Genomic DNA, 26574 nt, shown 5'->3' with positions numbered 1-26574 from the left:
GTCAGGTGGTTATAGCCCTTTTCATGTTTTTTTCATGTTATAGCGCCACCTATTGTTCAATCGTCGAGATTTATTTACTGTGACCCCAGATTGAACTCATACACATGTGTACCAAGTTTGGTGAAGATATCTCATTTACTTCTCGAGTTATAGCCATTTTAGTAAAATAGGCTCCTCCTACAACGTTCAATTAGCGCCCCCTATCGACCATGAATCAAAATTTCAACTTTTTTTCGATAATTATTGATATTCAGACTCCAGAGAACATTTCTGCACTGGTTTGGTTCCGATCGGACAAAAAACCAGGGACTAGTTCGCAAAAGTAGGTTTTTGACATAATTCAAAATGGCGGAAAATTTACATACCAGAAATGAAATCGGAGATATACGTTTTGACCTTTAGTCGTTAAGCTTTCCAACGATATAAGACACTTGAGCCTACGACATACGGTCTAGGAGTTATGAGCAGTTTCGCGCTTTTGGTCGCTATAGCGCCACCTATGGGCCAATCGAGGTCATAATTTGATAACCTCTCCTCGATTTTTGTACTACCATATGGCAAAGTTTCAAGGTTCCTGGTCTTACGGTTTGGGCTGCACGATGCGTTTTACGGCGGAATAATAATAATAATAATAATAATTAAAGCTGCAAGCAGCATTTATCGGGGTTCAAGCAGTTAAGGCCTTTAAGGCCTTTAAGCACACAAGCATCAAAAGACATTAAGTTTTATTTAGCAAGCATTTAACAACTGACATAAGAGACGGAAAAGACCATTTACAGCCAATACAGGCAGTTTACCATGGGAAATATATGGTTTTAAAGCTTTTTAACAGTTATAGCGCCACCTTTGGTCCGATTTCCATAAAATTTGGCATGCTTGTTAATTATGTTATGTCACATATGCTCACCAATTTTTGTGAAGTTCTGAGTTTTCATTTATGATTTATAGGCATTTTAGTGTATTTTGCCACGCCCCTTTTATTAATTACCCTATTACAGCCACCCAAATGCAAAAGTTAAACTTTTTTCCGATAATTATTGATCTAGAGAGTCCAGAGAATTGTCCTAGACTGGTCTGGTTCCGATCGGGCGAAAAACCAGGGACTAGTTCGCAAAAGTAGGTTTTTAACATATTCATGAATATTTAATTAACTGTTTGATTGACAGCAATGGTTCTTGAGGCAAAGTTGTTCAGCATGAGCAGATCTATCAGATGATATGCATTTTGTGATGATCAGTGTAACACCACGTGATTACAGAGCCATAAAACTCGTTAGCGCCAACTAGTGGCCGATTTCTTTCAAAATTCTTACAGACCTCTAGGGGCTTGAGCCGAACATGCCCACCGAGTTTCGCTCCGATCGGACTTCGTTAACGGTGCTCAAACCTCATTGGCTAATGGCGGCCATGTTTTTCGAGATACGCCAATATCCTTTTAGACATAGGTGGCCCCTTGGGCCAAGACACTGCATACCAAATTTCAAGTCATTCGGAAAAACGGTCAGGTGTCTATACGTTTTTTTTTGTTTTATAGCGCCACCATGTGGCCAATCGACGCAATTTGTTTACTGTGACCTCAGATTGACCTCTTACACATGTGTACCAAGTTTGGTGAAGATATCTCATTTACTTCTCGAGTTATAGCCATTTTAGTAAAATAAGCTCCTCCCACAACATTAATTTATCACCCCCTAGCGACCAAGAATCGGAATTTCGACTTTTTTTCGATAATTATTGATCTTCAGACTCCAGAGAACAATTCTGCACTGGTTTGGTTCCGATCGGGCAAAAAACCAGGGACTAGTTCGCAAAAGTAGGTTTTTGACAAAATTCAAAATGGCGGAAAATCTATCATGACGGAAATGAAATCGGAGATATACGTTTTGTTCGTCAGGCGTCCAGCTTTCCAATGATATAAGACACTTGAGTCTACGACATAAGGTCTAGGAGTTATGAGCTGTTTCGCGCTTTTGGTTGCTATAGCGCCACCTATGGGCCGATTGGGCTGAGTCCGTGTATCTGAGTAGCGAGCAATAGTACTACCATCTGGCAAAGTTTCAAGTCTCTAGGTCTTACGGTTTGGGCTGCACGATGCGTTTTATGGCGGAAAAATAATAATAATAAAAATCAGTACAATTACAATAGGGTTTCAGCACTTCGTGCTTGAACCCCTAATAATAATAATAATAATAATAAAAATCAGTACAAATACAATAGGTGTTCAGCACTTCGTGCTTGAACCCCTAATAATAATAATAATAATTAAAGCTGCAAGCAGCATTTATCGGGGTTCAAGCAGTTAACGCCTTTAAGGCCTTTAAGCACACAAGCATCAAAAGACATTAAGTTTTATTTAGCAAGCATTTAACAACTGACATAATAGACGGAAAAGACCATTTACAGCCAATACAGGCAGTTTACCATGGGAAATATATGGTTTTAAAGCTTTTTAACAGTTATAGCGCCACCTTTGGTCCGATCTCCATAAAATTTGGCATGCTTGTTAATGATGTTATGTCACATATGCTCACCAATTTTTGTGAAGTTCTGAGTTTTCATTTATGATTTATAGGCATTTTAGTGTATTTTGCCACGCCCCTTTTGTAAATTACCCTATTACAGCCACCCAAATGCAAAAGTTTAACTTTTTTTCGATAATTATTGATCTAGAGAGTCCAGAGAATTGTCCTAGACTGGTCTGGTTCCGATCGGGCGAAAAACCAGGGACTAGTTCGCAAAAGTAGGTTTTTAACATATTCATGAATATTTAATTAACTGTTTGATTGACAGCAATGGTTCTTGAGGCAAAGTTGTTCAGCATGAGCAGATCTATAAGATGATATGCATTTTGTGATGATCAGTGTAACACCACGTGATTACAGAGCCATAAAACTCGTTAGCGCCAACTAGTGGCCGATTTCTTTCAAAATTCTTACAGACCTCTAGGGGCTTGAGCCAAACATGCCCACCGAGTTTCGCTCCGATCGGACTTCGTTAACGGTGCTCAAACCTCATTGGCCAATGGCGGCCATGTTTTTCGAGATACGCCAATATCCTTTTAGACATAGGTGGCCCCTTGGGCCAAGACACTGCATACCAAATTTCAAGTCATTCGGAAAAACGGTCAGGTGTCTATATGTTTTTTTTTGTTTATAGCGCCACCATGTGGCCAATCGACGCAATTTTTTTTACTGTGACCTCAGATTGACCTCTTAAACATGTGTGCCAAGTTTGGTGAAGATATCTCATTTACTTCTCGAGTTATAGCCATTTTAGTAAAATAGGCTCCTCCCACAACCTTAATTTATCACCCCCTAGCGACCAGGAATCGGAATTTCGACTTTTTTTCGATAATTATTGATCTTCAGACTCCAGAGAACAATTCTGCTCTGGTTTGGTTCCGATCGGACGAAAAACCAGGGACTAGTTTGCAAAAGTAGGTTTTTGACAAAATTCAAAATGGCGGAAAATCTATCATGACGGAAATAAAATCGGAGATATACGTTTTGTTCGTCAGGTGTCCAGCTTTCCAATGATATAAGACACTTGAGTCTATGACTTATCGTCTAGGAGTTATGACCAGTTTCGCGCTTTTGGTTGCTATAGCGCCACCTATGGGCCAATCAGCGTCATAATTTGATAACCTCTCCTCGATTTTTGTACTACCATCTGGCCAAGTTTCAAGTCTCTAGCACTTACGGTTTGGGCTGCACGATGCGTTTTACGGCGGAAGAATAATAATAATAATAATAATAAAAATCAGTACAATTACAATAGGGTTTCAGCACTTCGTGCTTGAACCCCTAATAATAAAAATCAGTACAAATACAATAGGTGTTCAGCACTTCGTGCTTGAACCCCTAATAATAATAATAATAATAATTAAAGCTGCAAGCAGCATTTATCGGGGTTCAAGCAGTTAAGGCCTTTAAGGCCTTTAAGCACACAAGCATCAAAAGACATTAAGTTTTATTTAGCAAGCATTTAACAACTGACACAATAGACGGAAAAGACCATTTACAGCCAATACAGGCAGTTTACCATGGGAAATATATGGTTTTAAAGCTTTTTAACAGTTATAGCGCCACCTTTGGTCCAATCTCCATAACATTTTGCATGGTTATTAATGATGTTATGTCACATATGCTCATCAATTTTTGTGAAGTTCTGAGTTTTTATATATGATTTATAGGCTTTTTAGTGCATTTTGCCACACCCATTTTATAAATGACCCTATTACAGCCACCCAAATGCAAAAGTTCAACTTTTTTTTGATAATTATTGATCTAGAGAGTCCAGAGAATTGCCCTAAACTGGTCTGGTTCCGATCGGGCGAAAAACCTAGGACTAGTTCGCAAAAGTAGGTTTTTAACATATTCGCAAATAATTAATGAATGGTTTGATTGACATTAGTGGTTCTTGAGGCAAAGTTGTTGAGCATGAGCAGATCTATCAAATGATATGCATTTTGTGACAATAAGTGTAACACTACGTGATTACAGAGCTATAAAACTCGTTAGCGCCAACTAGTGGCCGATTTCTTTCAAAATTCTTACAGACCTCTAGGGCCATGAGTCGAACATGCCCATTGAGTTTCGTTCCGATCGGCCTCCGTTAACCTTGTCTAATAGTTGCTCAAACTTCATTGGCCGATGGCGGCCATGTTTTTTGAGATACACCAATGTCCTTATAGACATACATGGCACCTTGGACCAAGACACTGCATACCAATTTTCAAGTCAATCGGACTAACGGTCAGGTGGTTATAGCCTGTTTTATGTTTTTTTCATATTATAGCGCCACCTAGTCTTCAATCGTCGCGATTTTTTTACCGTGATCCCAGATTGACCTCTTACACATGTGTACCGAGTTTGGTGAAGATACCTCATTTACTTCTGGAGTTATAGCCATTTTAGTAAAATAGGCTCCGCCTCCTTCAAACGTTTTGGCGCCCCTTAGCGACCGTGAATCGAAATTTCAACTTTTTTTCGATAATTATTGATAATCAGACTCCTGTGAACATTTCTGCACTGGTTTGGTTCCGATCGGGCAAAAATCCAGGGACTAGTTCGCAAAAGTATGTTTTGGACAAAATCCAATATGGCGGAAAAATTTGCATACCGGAAATGAAATCCTTGAGGCCAGTTTTGTTCGGCTTGACCCAAGGATTCCAGTGATATAAGACACTTGAGGCTGTGACAAAGGGTTGATGAGATTTAAGCAAAAATATGCAATTTTTTTGTTTTTTGCACTGTAGCGCCACCTATTGGCCAATCTGGGTCATATTCTCTGAACCTCTCCTCGATTTTTGTACTACCTTCTGGCAAAGTTTCAAGTCTCTAGCACTTACGGTTTGGGCTGCACGATGCGTTTTACGGCAGAATAATAATAATAATAATTAAAGCTGCAAGCAGCATTTATCGGGGTTCAAGCATTTAAGGCCTTTAAGCACATAAGCATTTAAGACATTACGTTTTATTTAGCAAGCTTTTAACCACTGAAATAATAGATGGAAAAGTCCATTTACAGCTAATACAGGCAATTTACCATAGGAAATACATGGTTTTCAAACCTTTTTGCCAGTTATAGCGCCACCTATTGTCCAATCTCCATGAAACTCTGCATGCTTCTTCACCATGTTATGACACATATGCCCACCAATTTTCGTGAAGTTCTGAGTTTTTATTTATGATTTATAGGCATTTTAGTGTATTTTGCCACGCCCCTTTTATAAATTACCCTATTACAGCCACCCAAATGCAAAAGTTCAACTTTTTTTCAATAATTATTGATCTAGAGAGTCCAGAGAATTGTCCTAGACTGGTCTGGTTCCGATCGGGCGAAAAACCAGGGACTAGTTCGCAAAAGTAGGTTTTTAACATATTCATGAATATTTAATGAACGGTTTGATTGACAGCAATGGTTCTTGAGGCAAAGTTGTTCAGCATGAGCAGATCTATCAGATGATATGCATTGTGTGATGATAAGTGTAACACCACGTGATTACAGAGCCTTAAAACTCGTTAGCGCCAACTAGTGGCCAATTTCTTTCAAAATTCTTACAGACCTCTAGGGTCTTGAGCCGAACATGCCCACCGAGTTTCGCTCCGATCGGACTTCGTTAACGGTGCTCAAACCTCATTGGCCAATGGCGGCCATGTTTTTCGAGATACGCCAATATCCTTTTAGACATACATGGCCCCTTGGGCCAAGACACTGCATACCAAATTTCAAGTCATTCGGAAAAACGGTCAGGTGTCTATATGTTTTTTTTTGTTTATAGCGCCACCATGTGGCCAATCGACGCAATTTTTTTACTGTGACCTCAGATTGACCTCTTAAACACGTGTGCCAAGTTTGGTGAAGATATCTCATTTACTTCTCGAATTATAGCCATTTTAGTAAAATAGGCTCCTCCCACAACCTTAATTTATCACCCCCTAGCGACCAGGAATTGGAATTTCGACTTTTTTTCGATAATTATTGATCTTCAGACTCCAGAGAACAATTCTGCACTGGTTTGGTTCCGATCGGACAAAAAACCAGGGACTAGTTCGCAAAAGTAGGTTTCAGACATAATTCAAAATGGCAGAAAATTTGCATACCGGAAATGAAATCGGAGATATACGTTTTGACCTTCAGGAGTCCAGCTTTCGAATGATATAAGACACTTGAGACTACGACTTACGGTCTAGGAGTTATGAGCAGTTTCGCGCTTTTGGTTGCTATAGCGCCACCTATGGGCCAATTGGGGTCATAATTTGATAACCTCTCCTCGATTTTTGTACTACCATCTGGCCAAGTTTCAAGTCTCTAGCACTTACGGTTTGGGCTGCACGATGCGTTTTACGGCGGAAGAAAAATAATAATAATAATAATAATAAAAATCAGTACAATTACAATAGGGTTTCAGCACTTCGTGCTTGAACCCCTAATAAAAATCAGTACAATTACAATAGGGTTTCAGCACTTCGTGCTTGAACCCCTAATAAAAATTGTCCGATCTTCACGAAACTTGGCATGCTTCTTCACCATGTTAGGACACACATGCTCATCGATTTTTGTGAAGTTTGGGGTTTTCCCTTAGGTTGTATAGGCTTTTGAGTGTTTTTTGTCCCTCCACTTTCCTAAATGACCCTGTTACAGCCAGGCAAATGCAAAAGTTCAACTTTTTTTCGATAATTATTTATCTAGAGAGTCCAGAGAATTGGCCTAGACTGGTCTGGTTCCGATTGGACCAAAAACCAGGGACTAGTTGGCCAAAGTAGGCTTTGGACAAAATTGACCATATCAATTTTTTTTTTTGCTCAAATCGGGATTTGGAGATAGCCATGTTGTTCGTCTGGAGCCAGGGATCACAGTGATGCTAAATTTGAGCCTCTAGGACAAACTATGTAGGAGTTATGACCAATTTAGTAAATGTGGTCATTATAGCACCACCTATTGGCCAATCTGGGCCATATTTTGATAGGTTTTCCCCAAATTGAGCACTATCATTTGGCCAAGTTTCAAGGTTCCAGCTGTTACGGTTTGGGCTGCACGATGCGTTTTAGGGCGGAATAATAATAATAATAATAATAATAAAAATCAGTACAATTACAATAGGGTTTCAGCACTTCGTGCTTGAACCCCTAATAAAAATCAGTACAATTACAATAGGGTTTCAGCATTTCATGCTTGAACCCCTAATAAAAATCAGTACAAATACAATAGGTGTTCAGCACTTCGTGCTTGAACCCCTAATAATTAAAGCTGCAAGCAGCATTTAGCGGGGTTCAAGCAATTAAGGCCTTTAAGCACAAAAGCATCAAAAGTTATTACGTTTTATTTAGCAAGCATGACATAATAGACGGAAAAGACCATTTACAGCCAATACAGGTAGTTTACCATGGGAAATATATGGTTTTAAAGTTTTTTAACAGTTATAGCGCCACCTATGGTCCGATCTCCATAAAAATGTCCATGCTTCTTTAGCATGTTATGTCACATTTGCTCATCAATTTTTGTGAAGTTCTGAGTTTTTATTAAGGATTTATAGGCTTTTTAGTGTATTTTGCCACGCCCATTTTCTAAATGACCCTATTACAGCCATTCAAATGCAAAAGTTCAACTTTTTTTCGATAATTATTGATCTAGAGAGTCCAGAGAATTGCCCTAGACTGGTCTGGTTCTGATCGGGCGAAAAACCAGGGACTAGTTCGCAAAAGTAGGTTTTTAACATGTTTGCGAATATTTAATGAACGGTTTGATTGACAGCAGTGGCTCTTGAGGCAAAGTTGTTCAGCATGAGCAGATCTATCAAATGATATGCATATTGTGTTGATGTGTGCAACATCACGTGATTACAGAGGGCGTAAACCTTGTTAGCGCCAACTAGTGGTCGATTTCTTTCAAAATTCTTACAGACCTCTAGGGCCATGAGTCGAACATGCCCACTGAGTTTTGTTTCAATCAGCCACCGTTAACCTTGTCTAATAGGTGCTCAAACTTCATTGGCCGATGGCGGCCATGTTTTTTGAGATACACCAATGTCCTCATAGACATACATGACACCTTGGACCAAGACACTGCATACCAATTTTCAAGTCAATCGGACTAACGGTCAGGTGGTTATAGCCTGTTTTATGTTTTTTTCATGTTATAGCGCCACCATGTGGCCAATCGCCGCTATTTTTTTACTGTGACCTCAGATTGACCTCTTACACATGTGTACCGAGTTTGGTGAAAATATCTCATTTCGTTCACGAGTTATAGCCATTTTAGTAAAATGAGCTCCGCATCCTGCAAACGTTTTGACGCCCCTTAGCAACCGTGGATCGAAATTTCAACTTTTTTTCGATAATTATTGATAAAAAGACTCCAGAGAACATGTATGCACTTTTTTGGTTCCGATCAGGCAAAAAACCAGGGACTAGTTCGCAAAAGTAGGTTTTGGACAAAATTCAAAATGGCGGAAAATTTTTCCAGGCGGAAATGAAATCGGAGATATACATTTTGTCCGTCTTGAGCCAAGGATTACAGTGATATAAGATACTTGAGTCTATGACAAACGGTCTAGGAGTTATGGCTGATTTCATACTTTTGCTTGCTGTAGCGCCACCTATTGGCCAATCGTTGTCATACTTTGATAGGTTCTCCCCAAATTGAGGACTACCATTTGGCTGAGTTTCAAGTCTCCAGCATTTACGGTTTGGGCTGCACGATGCGTTTTAGGGGAAAATAATAATAATAAAAATCCTTACAATAACAATAGGTGTTCAGCACTTCGTGCTTGAACCCCTAATTAAAGCTGCAAGCAGCATTTATCGGGGTTCAAGCATTTAAGGCCTTTAAGCACATAAGCATTTAAGACATTACGTTTTATTTAGCAAGCTTTTAACCACTGAAATAATAGATGGAAAAATCCATTTACAGCTAATACAGGCAATTTACCATAGGAAATACATGGTTTTCAAACCTTTTTGCCAGTTATAGCGCCACCTATTGTCCAATCTCCATGAAACTCTGCATGCTTCTTCACCATGTTATGACACATATGCCCACCAATTTTCGTGAAGTTCTGAGTTTTTATTTATGATTTATAGGCATTTTAATGTATTTTGCCACGCCCCTTTTATAAATTACCCTATTACAGCCACCCAAATGCAAAAGTTCAACTTTTTTTCGATAATTATTTATCTAGAGAGTCCAGAGAATTGTCCTAGACTGGTCTGGTTCCGATCGGGCGAAAAACCAGGGACTAGTTCGCAAAAGTAGGTTTTTAACATATTCATGAATATTTAATGAACGGTTTGATTGACAGCAATGGTTCTTGAGGCAAAGTTGTTCAGCATGAGCAGATCTATCAAATGATATGCATTTTGTGATGATAAGTGTAACACCACGTGATTACAGAGCCATAAAACTCGTTAGCGCCAACTAGTGGCCGATTTCTTTCAAAATTCTTACAGACCTCTAGGGGCTTGAGCCGAACATGCCCACCGAGTTTCGCTCCGATCGGACTTCGTTAACGGTGCTCAAATTTCATTGGCCAATGGCGGCCATGTTTTTCGAGATACGCCAATATCCTTTTAGACATACATGGCCCCTTGGGCCAAGACACTGCATACCAAATTTCAAGTCATTCGGAAAAACGGTCAGGTGTCTATACGTTTTTATTGTTTTATAGCGCCACCATGAGGCCAATCGACGCAATTTTTTTACTGTGACCTCAAATTGACCTCCTACATATATGTACCAAGTTTGGTGAAGATATCTCATTTCGTTCACGAGTTATAACAATTTAAGTAAAACTGACTCCGCCTCCTTCGAACATTTTGGCACCCCATAGCGACCTTGAATCGAAATTTCAACTTTTTTTCGATAATTATTGATCTTCAGACTCCAGAGAACATTTCTGCACTGGTTTGGTTCCGATCGGACAAAAAACCACAGACTAGTTCGCAAAAGTAGGTTTTTGACAAAATTCAAAATGGCGGAAAAATTTGCATACCGGAAATGAAATCGGAGATATACGTTTTTTCCGCCTTGAGCCAAGGATTACAGTGATATAAGACACTTGAGTCTACGACCAACCGTCTAGGAGTTATTAGCGATTTTATACTTTTGCTTACTATAGCGCCACCTATTGGCCAATCGGGGTCATAATTTGATAACCTCTCCTCGATTTTTGTACTACCTTCTGGCAAAGTCTCAAGTCTCCAGCACTTACGGTTTGGGCTGCACGATGCGTTTTACGGCAGAATAATAATAATAAAAATCCTTACAATTACAATAGGGTTTCAGCACTTCGTGCTTGAACCCCTAATTAAAGCTGCAAGCAGCATTTATCGGGGTTCAAGCAGTTAAGGCCTTTAAGGCATTTAAGCACAAAAGCATCAAAAGTTATTAAGTTTTATTTAGCAAGCATGTAACCACTGACATAATAGATGGAAAAGACCATTTACAGCCAATACAGGCAATGTACCATAGGAAATATATGGTTTTAAAGCTTTTTATAGCTGTTATAGTGCCATCTATGGACCGATCTCCATAAAATTGTTTACTGTGACCTCAAATTGAACCCATACACATGTGTACTGAGTTTGGTGAAGATATATAATTTACTTCTTGAGTTATAGCCATTTTAGTAAAATAGGCTCCTCCCACAATAATTTACCACATTCTAGTATTATTTACTATGATTTACCATGTTTCTAGCAATTATGTGAAGTGTCAGTGCAAATGAAGTGATAAACACTGACAAAATCTGATTGTGTTATAATAGTTATTGTTATATAAGTGATTTTTAGAGTCTAAATATGAATGTGAGCACATGTGAAAAGACTTCATTAATAAGTAGAATGGCCAGCAGAGGGCAGTAGAAGACCACTTATTGGCTCACTTTCACTTTAAACGTCATGATTTTCACCTGTTTTCTGGACTAAAGCAAACCAGTTTTTCCATGTTAACTCAATAATGCATGCTTACACACACACACACACACACACACACACACACACACACACACACACACACACACACACACACACACACACACACACACACACACACACACAGAGAGAGAGAAATAAACATACACAAATACAAATATGTTTTTAATGTTTTAGAATATGTTATTGAGAAAATATATTTATTGGTCTATTAGAATTCCTTTGTGATCTAATAATATAAAAAAGAAAAGAAAAAAAAAAGAAAAAAAGATTGCTTTTTAAAGCATTTGTTTGTTTCCCAATACTGAAAACTAATGAAAAGATCATATGTAATACTGCTGCTCCCTCTAGTGGACAGTGGTATTACAGCTTCCATCTTACAGTTGAAGTGATTGAATGAATTAATGAATGGGAATTTGGTTTTTCACTTATATCTCGGGAACCAGAAGGCGAAAAATTCTGAAACTCAGAGCATAGATATTGCTTGAGGAGCCCTGTTGAATGAGACCATCAATTATTTACTATGATTTACCATGTTTCTAGCGTGATTTACCACATTACTAGCAATTATGTGAAGTGTCAGTGCAAATGAAGTGATAAACACTGACAAAATATGATTGTGTTATAATAGTTATTGTAATATAAGTGTTTTCCATGTTAACTCAATAATGCATGCTTACACACACACACACACACACACACACACACACACACACACACACACAAATATGTTTTCAATGTCTTTAGGATGTGTTATTGTGAAAAAATATTTTAATGGTCTAACCATTTCATATATTTCATTGTGATCTATATTATCAGTCCAATAATAATAATAAAAAAAAAATAGCTTTAACCATTTGTTTGTTGGCCAAAGCTGAAAGCTGATAAAAAGATTAATACTATGTCTAATACTGCTGCTCCCTCTAGTTGACAACAGTGGAATTACAGCCTCCATCTTACAGTTGAAGTGTTTGAATGAATGAATAGGAATTGGGTTTTTCACTTATATCTCGGGAACCAGAAGGCGAAAAATTCTGAAATTCAGAGCATAGATAGTTCTTGAGGAGCCCTGTTGAATGAGACCATCGCGGTGTTTTTGGGCGATTGGAGCCCGGAAATATGACCGTTCAAATGCATATCTATTGGGGCTTTTATCTCTGGAATGCCCTGGGCAAATTACACCACATTTGAATCGAAGCTAGCCAAGAACTGGCCCTTTCCAACGAGCTCTCACACAAGGTTCGGGGTGGTCTGGGTCGGGAGTTTCGGCCGTTCAAAATCGGGGGTCCCACGAATTTGCGATTCGTGGGGGGCGCGCTCCCGAGGCCCGCGATGACACGTTTCGATCAACTTTTTCCTGACAATTATTGATCTAGTGAGTCCAGAGAATTGTATTGCACTGGTTTTTAACATTATTTTATAAACATTATATGATCATATGGAAAAGACCATTTACAGCCAATACAGGCAATTTACCATAGGAAATATATGATTTTAAAGCTTTTTAACAGTTATAGTGCCACCTATGGTCTGATCTCCATAAAAATTTCCATGCTTCTTTAGCATGTTATGTCACATATGCTCATCAATTTTTGTGAAGTTCTGAGTTTTCGTTTAGGATTTATAGGCTTTTGAGTGCATTTTGCCACGCCCATTTTCTTTATGACCCAATATACCCATGTGAAAAATGCTAAAGTTCAACTTTTTTTTGATAATTATTTATCTAGAGAGTCCATAGAATTGTCCTAGACTTGTTTGGTTCCGATCGGGCGAAAAACCTAGGACTAGTTCGCAAAAGTAGGTTTTTAACATAATTATGAATATTTAATGAACGGTTTGATTGACAGCAATGGTTCTTGAGGCAAAGTTGTTCAGCATGAGCAGATCTATCAAATGATATGCATTTTGTGACAATAAGTGTAACACCACGTGATTACAGAGCCATTAAACTCGTTAGCGCCAACTAGTGGCCGATTTCTTTCAAAATTCTTACAGACCTCTAGGGCCATGAGTCGAATATGCCCATCGAGTTTCGTTCCGATTGGCCTCCGTTAACCTTGTCTAATAGGTGCTCAAACTTCATTGGCCGATGGCGGCCATGTTTTTCGAGATACACCAATGTCCTCATAGACATACATGGCACCTTGGACCAAGACACTGCATACCAATTTTCAAGTCAATCGGACTAACGGTCAGGTGGTTATAGCCTGTTTTATGTTTTTTCCATCTTATAGCGCCACCATGTGGCCAATCGCCGCGATTTTTGTATTGTGACCTCAGATTGACCTCTTACACGTGTGTACCAAGTTTGGTGAAGATACCTCATTTACTTCTGGAGTTATAGCCATTTTAGTAAAATAGGCCCCTCCCACAACGTACGTTTTGGCGCCCCTTAGCGTCCGTGAATCGAAATTTCAACTTTTTTTCGATAATTATTGATCTACAGTCTCTAGAGAACATTTCTGCACTGGTTTGGTTCCGATTGGGCGAAAAACCTAGGACTAGTTCGCAAAAGTAGGTTTTTGACAAAATTCAAAATGGCGGAAAATCTATCATGGCGGAAATGAAATCGGAGATATACATTTTGTACGTCAGGCGTCCTGCTTTCCAATGATATAAGACACTTGAGTCTACGACATACGGTCTAGGAGTTATGAGCAGTTTCACGCTTTTGGTCGCTATAGCGCCACCTATGGGCCAATCGAGTTCATACTTTGATACGTTCTCCCCAAATTGAGGACTACCATTTGGCCAACTTTCAAGGTTCCAGCTCTTACGGTTTGGTCTGCACGATGCGTTTTAGGGGAAAATAATAATAATTAAAGCTGCAAGCAGCATTTATCGGGGTTCAAGCTATTAAGGTCTTTAAGGTTTTTAAGCATCAAAAGTTATAAAGATACCACATTCTAGCATGATTTACCATAGTTTATCATGATTTACCATGGTTTACCATTATTTACCATGTTCTAGCATAGTTTACCATGATTTTATCTTAATTTACTTTGATTTACCATGTTTTAGCATGATTTACCATGATATACCACATTCTAGCATGATTTACCATAGTTTATCATGATTTACCATGGTTTACCATGATTTACCCTGTTCTAGCATAGTTTACCATGAATTCATCTTAGTTTACCTTGATTTACCATGTTCTAGCATGATTTACCATGATTTTCCACATTCTAGCATGATTTACCATAGTTTATCATGATTTACCATGGTTTACCATGATTTACCCTGTTCTGGCATAGTTTACCATGAATTTATCTTAGTTTACCTTGATTTACCATGTTCTAGCATGATTTACCATGATATGCCACATTCTAGCATGATTTACCATAGTTTATCATGATTTACCATGGTTTACCATGATTTACCCTGTTCTAGCATAGTTTACCATGAATTCATCTTAGTTTACCTTGATTTACCATGTTCTAGCATGATTTACCATGATTTTCCACATTCTAGCATGATTTACCATAGTTTATCATGATTTACCATGGTTTACCATGATTTACCCTGTTCTGGCATAGTTTACCATGAATTTATCTTAGTTTACCTTGATTTACCATGTTCTAGCATGGTTTACCATGATATGCCACATTCTAGCATTATTTACCAAAGTTTATCATGATTTACCATGGTTTACCATGATTTACCCTGTTCTAGCATAGTTTACCATGATTTACCATGTTCTAGCATGATTTACCTTGATACACCACATTCTAGTATTATTTACTATGATTTACAATGTCTAATTATGAATTCAAAAGCACAAGTCAAAAGACTTCATTAATAAGTAGAATGGCCAGCAGAGGGCACTAGAAGACCATTATTGGCTCAGTTTCAGTTTAATCTTCATGATTTTCACCAGTTTTCTGCACTAAAGCAAACCAGTCTTTCCATGTTAACTCCATAATGCATGCTTACACACACACACACACACACACACACACACACACACACACACACACACACACACACACACACACACACACACACACACACACTCTAATACTTTAACAGATGGATTTTGACTAAATGTAATTGTAAATGTTAAAATAATGATTTTATAAAGTCTAAATATGAATTATAGAAACAATATGACAAAATAACAATTTTAAACAGCAGGGGGCAGTAAAATACCACTTTTTGGCTTAATATGCCATTGTATTCATATTATTTTCACCTTTTGAACTGTTATAGAGTCAAATTTTGTTCGATCTGTCTGCAATTTTTCATGCTTGTTCAGAGTGATATTTCACATGTTCTGACTTGTTTTTTAGAAGATCTGAGCATCTTAAAAGATATAAGCTTTCGGGGACACTTGGTCAAGGCCACATTTTGAAGTGACCCTATTATAGCCATCCAAATGAAGTAGTTCAACTTTTTCTGATAATTACTGATCTAGAGAGTCCAGAGAATTGTACTGCACTAATTTTGAACATTATTATATGAAAATTATATGATCATAGATGGAAAAGACCATTTACAGCCAATACAGGCAATTTACCATAGGAAATATATGGTTTTAAAGGTTTTTGACAGTTATAGCGCCACCTATGGTCTGATCTCCATAAAATTGGGCATGCTTGTTAATGATGTTATGTCACATATGCTCACCAATTTTTGTGAAGTTCTGAGTTTTCATTTAGGATTTATAGGCTTTTTAATGTATTTTACCACGCCCATTTTATAAATGACCCTATTACAGCCACCCAAATGCAAAAGTTCAACTTTTTTTTGATAATTATTGATCTAGAGAGTCCAGAGAATTGTCCTAGACTGGTCTGGTTCCGATCGGGCAAAAAACCTAGGACTAGTTCGCAAAAGTAGGTTTTTAACATATTCGCAAATAATTAATTAATGGTTTGATTGACATGTAGTTCTTGAGGCAAAGTTGTTCAGCATGAGCAGATCTATCAAATGATATGCATTTTGTGACGATAAGTGTAACACCACGTGACTACAGAGCCATAAAACTCGTTAGCGCCAACTAGTGGCCGATTTCTTTCAAAATTCTTACAGACCTCTAGGGCCATGATTCGAACATGCCCATCGAGTTTCGTTCCGATCGGCCTCCGTTAACTTTGTCTAATAGTTGCTCAAACGTCATTGGCCGATGGCGGCCATGTTTTTTGAGATACACCAATGTCCTCATAGACATACATGGCACCTTGGACCAAGACACTGCATACCAATTTTCAAGTCAATCTGACTAACGGTCAGGTGGTTATAGCCTGTTTTATGTTTTTTTCATATTATAGCGCCACCTTGTGGCCAATCACCACGATTTTTTTACTGTGACCTCAGACTGACCTCTTACACATGTGTACCGAGTTTGGTGAAAATATCTCATTTCGTTCACGAGTTATAGCCATTTTAGTAAAATAGGCTCCGCCTCCTGCGAACGTTTTGACACCCCTTAGCAACCGTGGATCGAAATTTCAACTTTTTTTCGATAATTATTGATATTCAGACCCCTGTGAACATTTCTGCACTGGTTTGGTTCCGATCGGGCAAAAAACCAGGGACTAGTTCGCAAAAGTAGGTTTTGGACAAAATCCAATATGGCGGAAAAATTTGCATACCGGAAATGAAATCCTTGAGGCCATTTTTGTTCGGCTTGACCCAAGGATTCCAATGATATAAGACACTTGAGTCTGTGACAAACGGTTAATGAGATTTAAGCAAAAATATGCAATTTTTTTGTTTTTTGCGCTGTAGCGCCACCTATTGGCCAATCTGGCTCATATTTTGATAACCTCTCCTCGATTTTTGTACTACCATCTGGCAAAGTTTCAAGTCTCTAGCACTTACGGTTTGGGCTGCACGATGCGTTTTACGGCGGAATAATAATAATAATAATAAAAATCAGTACAATTACAATAGGGTTTCAGCACTTCGTGCTTGAACCCCTAATAATTAAAGCTGCAAGCAGCATTTATCGGGGTTCAAGCAGTTAAGGCCTTTAAGGCATTTAAGCACAAAAGCATCAAAAGTTATTAAGTTTTATTTAACAAACCAAAAATCTCGCTAGCGCCAACTAGTGGCTGATTTCTTTCAAAATTCTTACAGACCTCTAGAGCCATGATTTGAACATGCCTACCGAGTTTTGTTCCGATCGGCCTCCGTTAACCTTGTCTAATAGATGCTCAAACTTCATTGGCCGATGGCGGCCATGTTTTTTGAGATACGCTAATGTCCTCATAGACATACATGGCACCTTGGACCAAGACACTGCATACCAATTTTCAAGTCATTTGGACTAACGGTCAGGTGGTTATAGCCCTTTTCATGTTTTTTTCATGTTATAGCGCCACCTATTGTTCAATCGTCGAGATTTATTTACTGTGACCCCAGATTGAACTCATACACATGTGTACCAAGTTTGGTGAAGATATCTCATTTACTTCTCGAGTTATAGCCATTTTAGTAAAATAGGCTCCTCCTACAACGTTCAATTAGCGCCCCCTATCGACCATGAATCAAAATTTCAACTTTTTTTCGATAATTATTGATATTCAGACTCCAGAGAACATTTCTGCACTGGTTTGGTTCCGATCGGACAAAAAACCAGGGACTAGTTCGCAAAAGTAGGTTTTTGACATAATTCAAAATGGCGGAAAATTTACATACCAGAAATGAAATCGGAGATATACGTTTTGACCTTTAGTCGTTAAGCTTTCCAATGATATAAGACACTTGAGCCTACGACATACGGTCTAGGAGTTATGAGCAGTTTCGCGCTTTTGGTCGCTATAGCGCCACCTATGGGCCAATCGAGGTCATAATTTGATAACCTCTCCTCGATTTTTGTACTACCATATGGCAAAGTTTCAAGGTTCCTGGTCTTACGGTTTGGGCTGCACGATGCGTTTTACGGCGGAATAATAATAATAATAATAATTAAAGCTGCAAGCAGCATTTATCGGGGTTCAAGCAGTTAAGGCCTTTAAGGCATTTAAGCACAAAAGCATCAAAAGTTATTAAGTTTTATTTAACAAACCAAAAATCTCGCTAGCGCCAACTAGTGGCTGATTTCTTTCAAAATTCTTACAGACCTCTAGAGCCATGATTTGAACATGCCTACCGAGTTTTGTTCCGATCGGCCTCCGTTAACCTTGTCTAATAGATGCTCAAACTTCATTGGCCGATGGCGGCCATGTTTTTTGAGATACGCTAATGTCCTCATAGACATACATGGCACCTTGGACCAAGACACTGCATACCAATTTTCAAGTCATTTGGACTAACGGTCAGGTGGTTATAGCCCTTTTCATGTTTTTTTCATGTTATAGCGCCACCTATTGTTCAATCGTCGAGATTTATTTACTGTGACCCCAGATTGAACTCATACACATGTGTACCAAGTTTGGTGAAGATATCTCATTTACTTCTCGAGTTATAGCCATTTTAGTAAAATAGGCTCCTCCTACAACGTTCAATTAGCGCCCCCTATCGACCATGAATCAAAATTTCAACTTTTTTTCGATAATTATTGATATTCAGACTCCAGAGAACATTTCTGCACTGGTTTGGTTCCGATCGGACAAAAAACCAGGGACTAGTTCGCAAAAGTAGGTTTTTGACATAATTCAAAATGGCGGAAAATTTACATACCAGAAATGAAATCGGAGATATACGTTTTGACCTTTAGTCGTTAAGCTTTCCAACGATATAAGACACTTGAGCCTACGACATACGGTCTAGGAGTTATGAGCAGTTTCGCGCTTTTGGTCGCTATAGCGCCACCTATGGGCCAATCGAGGTCATAATTTGATAACCTCTCCTCGATTTTTGTACTACCATATGGCAAAGTTTCAAGGTTCCTGGTCTTACGGTTTGGGCTGCACGATGCGTTTTACGGCGGAATAATAATAATAATAATAATAATTAAAGCTGCAAGCAGCATTTATCGGGGTTCAAGCAGTTAAGGCCTTTAAGGCATTTAAGCACAAAAGCATCAAAAGTTATTAAGTTTTATTTAACAAACCAAAAATCTCGCTAGCGCCAACTAGTGGCTGATTTCTTTCAAAATTCTTACAGCCCTCTAGAGCCATGATTTGAACATGCCTACCGAGTTTTGTTCCGATCGGCCTCCGTTAACCTTGTCTAATAGATGCTCAAACTTCATTGGCCGATGGCGGCCATGTTTTTTGAGATACGCTAATGTCCTCATAGACATACATGGCACCTTGGACCAAGACACTGCATACCAATTTTCAAGTCATTTGGACTAACGGTCAGGTGGTTATAGCCCTTTTCATGTTTTTTTCATGTTATAGCGCCACCTATTGTTCAATCGTCGAGATTTATTTACTGTGACCCCAGATTGAACTCATACACATGTGTACCAAGTTTGGTGAAGATATCTCATTTACTTCTCGAGTTATAGCCATTTTAGTAAAATAGGCTCCTCCTACAACGTTCAATTAGCGCCCCCTATCGACCATGAATCAAAATTTCAACTTTTTTTCGATAATTATTGATATTCAGACTCCAGAGAACATTTCTGCACTGGTTTGGTTCCGATCGGACAAAAAACCAGGGACTAGTTCGCAAAAGTAGGTTTTTGACATAATTCAAAATGGCGGAAAATTTACATACCAGAAATGAAATCGGAGATATACGTTTTGACCTTTAGTCGTTAAGCTTTCCAATGATATAAGACACTTGAGCCTACGACATACGGTCTAGGAGTTATGAGCAGTTTCGCGCTTTTGGTCGCTATAGCGCCACCTATGGGCCAATCGAGGTCATAATTTGATAACCTCTCCTCGATTTTTGTACTACCATATGGCAAAGTTTCAAGGTTCCTGGTCTTACGGTTTGGGCTGCACGATGCGTTTTACGGCGGAATAATAATAATAATAATAATTAAAGCTGCAAGCAGCATTTATCGGGGTTCAAGCAGTTAAGGCCTTTAAGGCATTTAAGCACAAAAGCATCAAAAGTTATTAAGTTTTATTTAACAAACCAAAAATCTCGCTAGCGCCAACTAGTGGCTGATTTCTTTCAAAATTCTTACAGACCTCTAGAGCCATGATTTGAACATGCCTACCGAGTTTTGTTCCGATCGGCCTCCGTTAACCTTGTCTAATAGATGCTCAAACTTCATTGGCCGATGGCGGCCATGTTTTTTGAGATACGCTAATGTCCTCATAGACATACATGGCACCTTGGACCAAGACACTGCATACCAATTTTCAAGTCATTTGGACTAACGGTCAGGTGGTTATAGCCCTTTTCATGTTTTTTTCATGTTATAGCGCCACCTATTGTTCAATCGTCGAGATTTATTTACTGTGACCCCAGATTGAACTCATACACATGTGTACCAAGTTTGGTGAAGATATCTCATTTACTTCTCGAGTTATAGCCATTTTAGTAAAATAGGCTCCTCCTACAACGTTCAATTAGCGCCCCCTATCGACCATGAATCAAAATTTCAACTTTTTTTCGATAATTATTGATATTCAGACTCCAGAGAACATTTCTGCACTGGTTTGGTTCCGATCGGACAAAAAACCAGGGACTAGTTCGCAAAAGTAGGTTTTTGACATAATTCAAAATGGCGGAAAATTTACATACCAGAAATGAAATCGGAGATATACGTTTTGACCTTTAGTCGTTAAGCTTTCCAACGATATAAGACACTTGAGCCTACGACATACGGTCTAGGAGTTATGAGCAGTTTCGCGCTTTTGGTCGCTATAGCGCCACCTATGGGCCAATCGAGGTCATAATTTGATAACCTCTCCTCGATTTTTGTACTACCATATGGCAAAGTTTCAAGGTTCCTGGTCTTACGGTTTGGGCTGCACGATGCGTTTTACGGCGGAATAATAATAATAATAATAATAATTAAAGCTGCAAGCAGCATTTATCGGGGTTCAAGCAGTTAAGGCCTTTAAGGCATTTAAGCACAAAAGCATCAAAAGTTATTAAGTTTTATTTAACAAACCAAAAATCTCGCTAGCGCCAACTAGTGGCTGATTTCTTTCAAAATTCTTACAGCCCTCTAGAGCCATGATTTGAACATGCCTACCGAGTTTTGTTCCGATCGGCCTCCGTTAACCTTGTCTAATAGATGCTCAAACTTCATTGGCCGATGGCGGCCATGTTTTTTGAGATACGCTAATGTCCTCATAGACATACATGGCACCTTGGACCAAGACACTGCATACCAATTTTCAAGTCATTTGGACTAACGGTCAGGTGGTTATAGCCCTTTTCATGTTTTTTTCATGTTATAGCGCCACCTATTGTTCAATCGTCGAGATTTATTTACTGTGACCCCAGATTGAACTCATACACATGTGTACCAAGTTTGGTGAAGATATCTCATTTACTTCTCGAGTTATAGCCATTTTAGTAAAATAGGCTCCTCCTACAACGTTCAATTAGCGCCCCCTATCGACCATGAATCAAAATTTCAACTTTTTTTCGATAATTATTGATATTCAGACTCCAGAGAACATTTCTGCACTGGTTTGGTTCCGATCGGACAAAAAACCAGGGACTAGTTCGCAAAAGTAGGTTTTTGACATAATTCAAAATGGCGGAAAATTTACATACCAGAAATGAAATCGGAGATATACGTTTTGACCTTTAGTCGTTAAGCTTTCCAACGATATAAGACACTTGAGCCTACGACATACGGTCTAGGAGTTATGAGCAGTTTCGCGCTTTTGGTCGCTATAGCGCCACCTATGGGCCAATCGAGGTCATAATTTGATAACCTCTCCTCGATTTTTGTACTACCATATGGCAAAGTTTCAAGGTTCCTGGTCTTACGGTTTGGGCTGCACGATGCGTTTTACGGCGGAATAATAATAATAATAATAATAATAATAATAATAATAAAAATCAGTACAAATACAATAGGTGTTCAGCACTTCGTGCTTGAACCCCTAATAATAATAATAAAAATCAGTACAAATACAATAGGTGTTCAGCACTTCGTGCTTGAACCCCTAATAATTAAAGCTGCAAGCAGCATTTATCGGGGTTCAAGCAGTTAAGGCCTTTCAGGCATTTAAGCACAAAAGCATCAAAAGTTATTACGTTTTATTTAACAAGCCAAAAATCTCGCTAGCGCCAACTAGTGGCTGATTTCTTTCAAAATTCTTACAGACCTCTAGAGCCATGATTTGAACATGCCTACCGAGTTTTGTTCCGATCGGCCTCCGTTAACCTTGTCTAATAGGTGCTCAAACTTCATTGGCCGATGGCGGCCATGTTTTTTGAGATACGCCAATGTCCTCATAGACATACATGGCACCTTGGACCAAGACACTGCATAACAATTTTCAAGTCATTTGGACTAACGGTCAGGTGGTTATAGCCCTTTTCATGTTTTTTTCATGTTATAGCGCCACCTATTGTTCAATCGTCGAGATTTATTTACTGTGACCCCAGATTGAACTCATACACATGTGTACCAAGTTTGGTGAAGATATCTCATTTACTTCTCGAGTTATAGCCATTTTAGTAAAATAGGCTCCTCCTACAACGTTCAATTAGCGCCCCCTATCGACCATGAATCAAAATTTCAACTTTTTTTCGATAATTATTGATATTCAGACTCCAGAGAACATTTCTGCACTGGTTTGGTTCCGATCGGACAAAAAACCAGGGACTAGTTCGCAAAAGTAGGTTTTTGACATAATTCAAAATGGCGGAAAATTTACATACCAGAAATGAAATCGGAGATATACGTTTTGACCTTTAGTTGTTAAGCTTTCCAACGATATAAGACACTTGAGCCTACGACATACGGTCTAGGAGTTATGAGCAGTTTCGCGCATTTGGTCGCTATAGCGCCACCTATGGGCCAATCGAGGTCATAATTTGATAACCTCTCCTCGATTTTTGTACTACCATATGGCAAAGTTTCAAGGTTCCTGGTCTTACGGTTTGGGCTGCACGATGCGTTTTACGGCGGAATAATAATAATAATAATAATTAAAGCTGCAAGCAGCATTTATCGGGGTTCAAGCAGTTAACGCCTTTAAGGCCTTTAAGCACACAAGCATCAAAAGACATTAAGTTTTATTTAGAAAGCATTTAACAACTGACATAATAGACGGAAAAGACCATTTACAGCCAATACAGGCAGTTTACCATGGGAAATATATGGTTTTAAAGCTTTTTAACAGTTATAGCGCCACCTTTGGTCCGATCTCCATAAAATTTGGCATGCTTGTTAATGATGTTATGTCACATATGCTCACCAATTTTTGTGAAGTTTTGAGTTTTCATTTATGATTTATAGGCATTTTAGTATATTTTGCCACGCCCCTTTTATAAATTACCCTATTACAGCCACCCAAATGCAAAAGTTAAACTTTTTTTTCGATAATTATTGATCTAGAGAGTCCAGAGAATTGTCCTAGACTGGTCTGGTTCCGATCGGGCGAAGAACCAGGGACTAGTTTGCAAAAGTAGATTTTTAACATATTCATGAATATTTAATTAAGTGTTTGATTGACAGCAATGGTTCTTGAGGCAAAGTTGTTCAGCATGAGCAGATCTATAAGATGATATGCATTTTGTGATGATCAGTGTAACACCACGTGATTACAGAGCCATAAAACTCGTTAGCGCCAACTAGTGGCCGATTTCTTTCAAAATTCTTACAGACCTCTAGGGGCTTGAGCCGAACATGCCCACCGAGTTTCGCTCCGATCGGACTTCGTTAACGGTGCTCAAACCTCATTGGCCAATGGCGGCCATGTTTTTCGAGATACGCCAATATCCTTTTAGACATAGGTGGCCCCTTGGGCCAAGACACTGCATACCAAATTTCAAGTCATTCGGAAAAACGGTCAGGTGTCTATATGTTTTTTTTTTTTTATAGCGCCACCATGTGGCCAATCGACGCATTTTTTTTTACTGTGACCTCAAAATCACCTCTTAAACATGTGTGCCAAGTTTGGTGAAGATATCTCATTTACTTCTCGAGTTATAGCCATTTTAGTAAAATAGGCTCCTCTCACAACCTTAATTTATCACCCCCTAGCGACCAGGAATCGGAATTTCGACTTTTTTTCGATAATTATTGATCTTCAGACTCCAGAGAACAATTCTGCTCTGGTTTGGTTCCGATCGGACGAAAAACCAGGGACTAGTTTGCAAAAGTAGGTTTTTGACAAAATTCAAAATGGCGGAAAATCTATCATGACGGAAATAAAATCGGAGATATACGTTTTGTTCGTCAGGCGTCCAGCTTTCCAATGATATAAGACACTTGAGTCTATGACTTATCGTCTAGGAGTTATGACCAGTTTCGCGCTTTTGGTTGCTATAGCGCCACCTATGGGCCAATCAGCGTCATAATTTGATAACCTCTCCTCGATTTTTGTACTACCATCTGGCCAAGTTTCAAGTCTCTAGCACTTACGGTTTGGGCTGCACGATGCGTTTTACGGCGGAAGAATAATAATAATAATAATAATAATAATAATAATAATAATAATAAAAATCAGTACAATTACAATAGGGTTTCAGCACTTCGTGCTTGAACCCCTAATAATAATAATAATTAAAGCTGCAAGCAGCATTTATCGGGGTTCAAGCATTTAAGGCCTTTAAGCACATAAGCATTTAAGACATTAAGTTTTATTTAGCAAGCTTTTAACCACTGAAATAATAGATGGAAAAATCCATTTACAGCCAATAAAGGCAATTTACCATAGGAAATATGTGGTTTTCAAACCTTTTTGCCAGTTATAGCGCCACCTATGGTCCAATCTCCATGAAACTCTGCATGCTTCTTCACCATGTTATGACACATATGCCCACCAATTTTCGGGAAGTTCTGAGTTTTCATTTATGATTTATAGGCATTTTAGTGTATTTTGCCACGCCCCTTTTTATAATTTACCCTATTACAGCCACCCAAATGCAAAAGTTCAACTTTTTTTCAATAATTATTGATCTAGAGAGTCCAGAGAATTGTCCTAGACTGGTCTGGTTCCGATCGGGCAAAAAACCAGGGACTAGTTCGCAAAAGTAGGTTTTTACCATATTCATGAATATTTAATGAACGGTTTGATTGACAGCAATGGTTCTTGAGGCAAAGTTGTTCAGCATGAGCAGATCTATCAGATGATATGCATTTTGTGATGATAAGTTTAACACCACGTGATTACAGAGCCATAAAACTCGTTAGCGCCAACTAGTGGCCGATTTCTTTCAAAATTCTTACAGACCTCTAGGGCCATGAGTCGAACATGCCCATCGAGTTTCGTTCCGATCGGACTTCGTTAACGGTGCTCAAATTTCATTGGCCAATGGCGGCCATGTTTTTTGAGATACGCCAATTTCCTTTTAGACATACATGGCCCCTTGGGCCAAGACACTGCATACCAAATTTCAAGTCATTCGGAAAAACGGTCAGGTGTCTATACGTTTTTTTTGTTTTATAGCGCCACCATGTGGCCAATCGACGCAATTGTTTTACTGTGACCTCAGATTGACCTCTTACACATGTGTACCAAGTTTGGTGAAGATATCTCATTTACTTCTCGAGTTATAGCCATTTTAGTAAAATAGGCTCCTCCCACAACATTAATTTATCACCCCCTAGCGACCAAGAATCGGAATTTCGACTTTTTTTCGATAATTATTGATCTTCAGACTCCAGAGAACAATTCTGCACTGGTTTGGTTCCGATCGGGCAAAAAACCAGGGACTAGTTCGCAAAAGTAGGTTTTTGACAAAATTCAAAATGGCGGAAAATCTATCATGACGGAAATGAAATCGGAGATATACGTTTTGTTCGTCAGGCGTCCAGCTTTCCAATGATATAAGACACTTGAGTCTACGACATAAGGTCTAGGAGTTATGAGCTGTTTCGCGCTTTTGGTTGCTATAGCGCCACCTATGGGCCGATTGGGCTGAGTCCGTGTATCTGAGTAGCGAGCAATAGTACTACCATCTGGCAAAGTTTCAAGTCTCTAGGTCTTACGGTTTGGGCTGCACGATGCGTTTTATGGCGGAAAAATAATAATAATAAAAATCAGGACAATTACAATAGGGTTTCAGCACTTCGTGCTTGAACCCCTAATAATAAAAATCAGTACAAATACAATAGGTGTTCAGCACTTCGTGCTTGAACCCCTAATAAT

General features: G+C 38.8%; 1 long non-coding RNA gene across 1 annotated transcript; it reads left to right on the top strand.

Annotated features, from left to right (window-relative positions):
• Window positions 1–2000: 2000 nt before the first annotated feature.
• On the top strand, window positions 2001–26574 carry LOC309491665. The gene is made up of 3 exons (XR_014203245.1): window positions 2001–2068; window positions 3692–3833; window positions 26484–26574. It is a non-coding gene; the product is annotated as an uncharacterized lncRNA (long non-coding RNA).

Source organism: Leuciscus leuciscus (genome assembly GCF_965113295.1).
Source record: "Leuciscus leuciscus genome assembly, contig: HAP1_SCAFFOLD_416, whole genome shotgun sequence".
Lineage (NCBI taxonomy): Eukaryota > Metazoa > Chordata > Actinopteri > Cypriniformes > Leuciscidae > Leuciscus > Leuciscus leuciscus.
The sequence above is the reverse complement of the archived record's forward strand: the minus strand, read 5'-3'. Positions and strand labels throughout refer to the sequence as shown.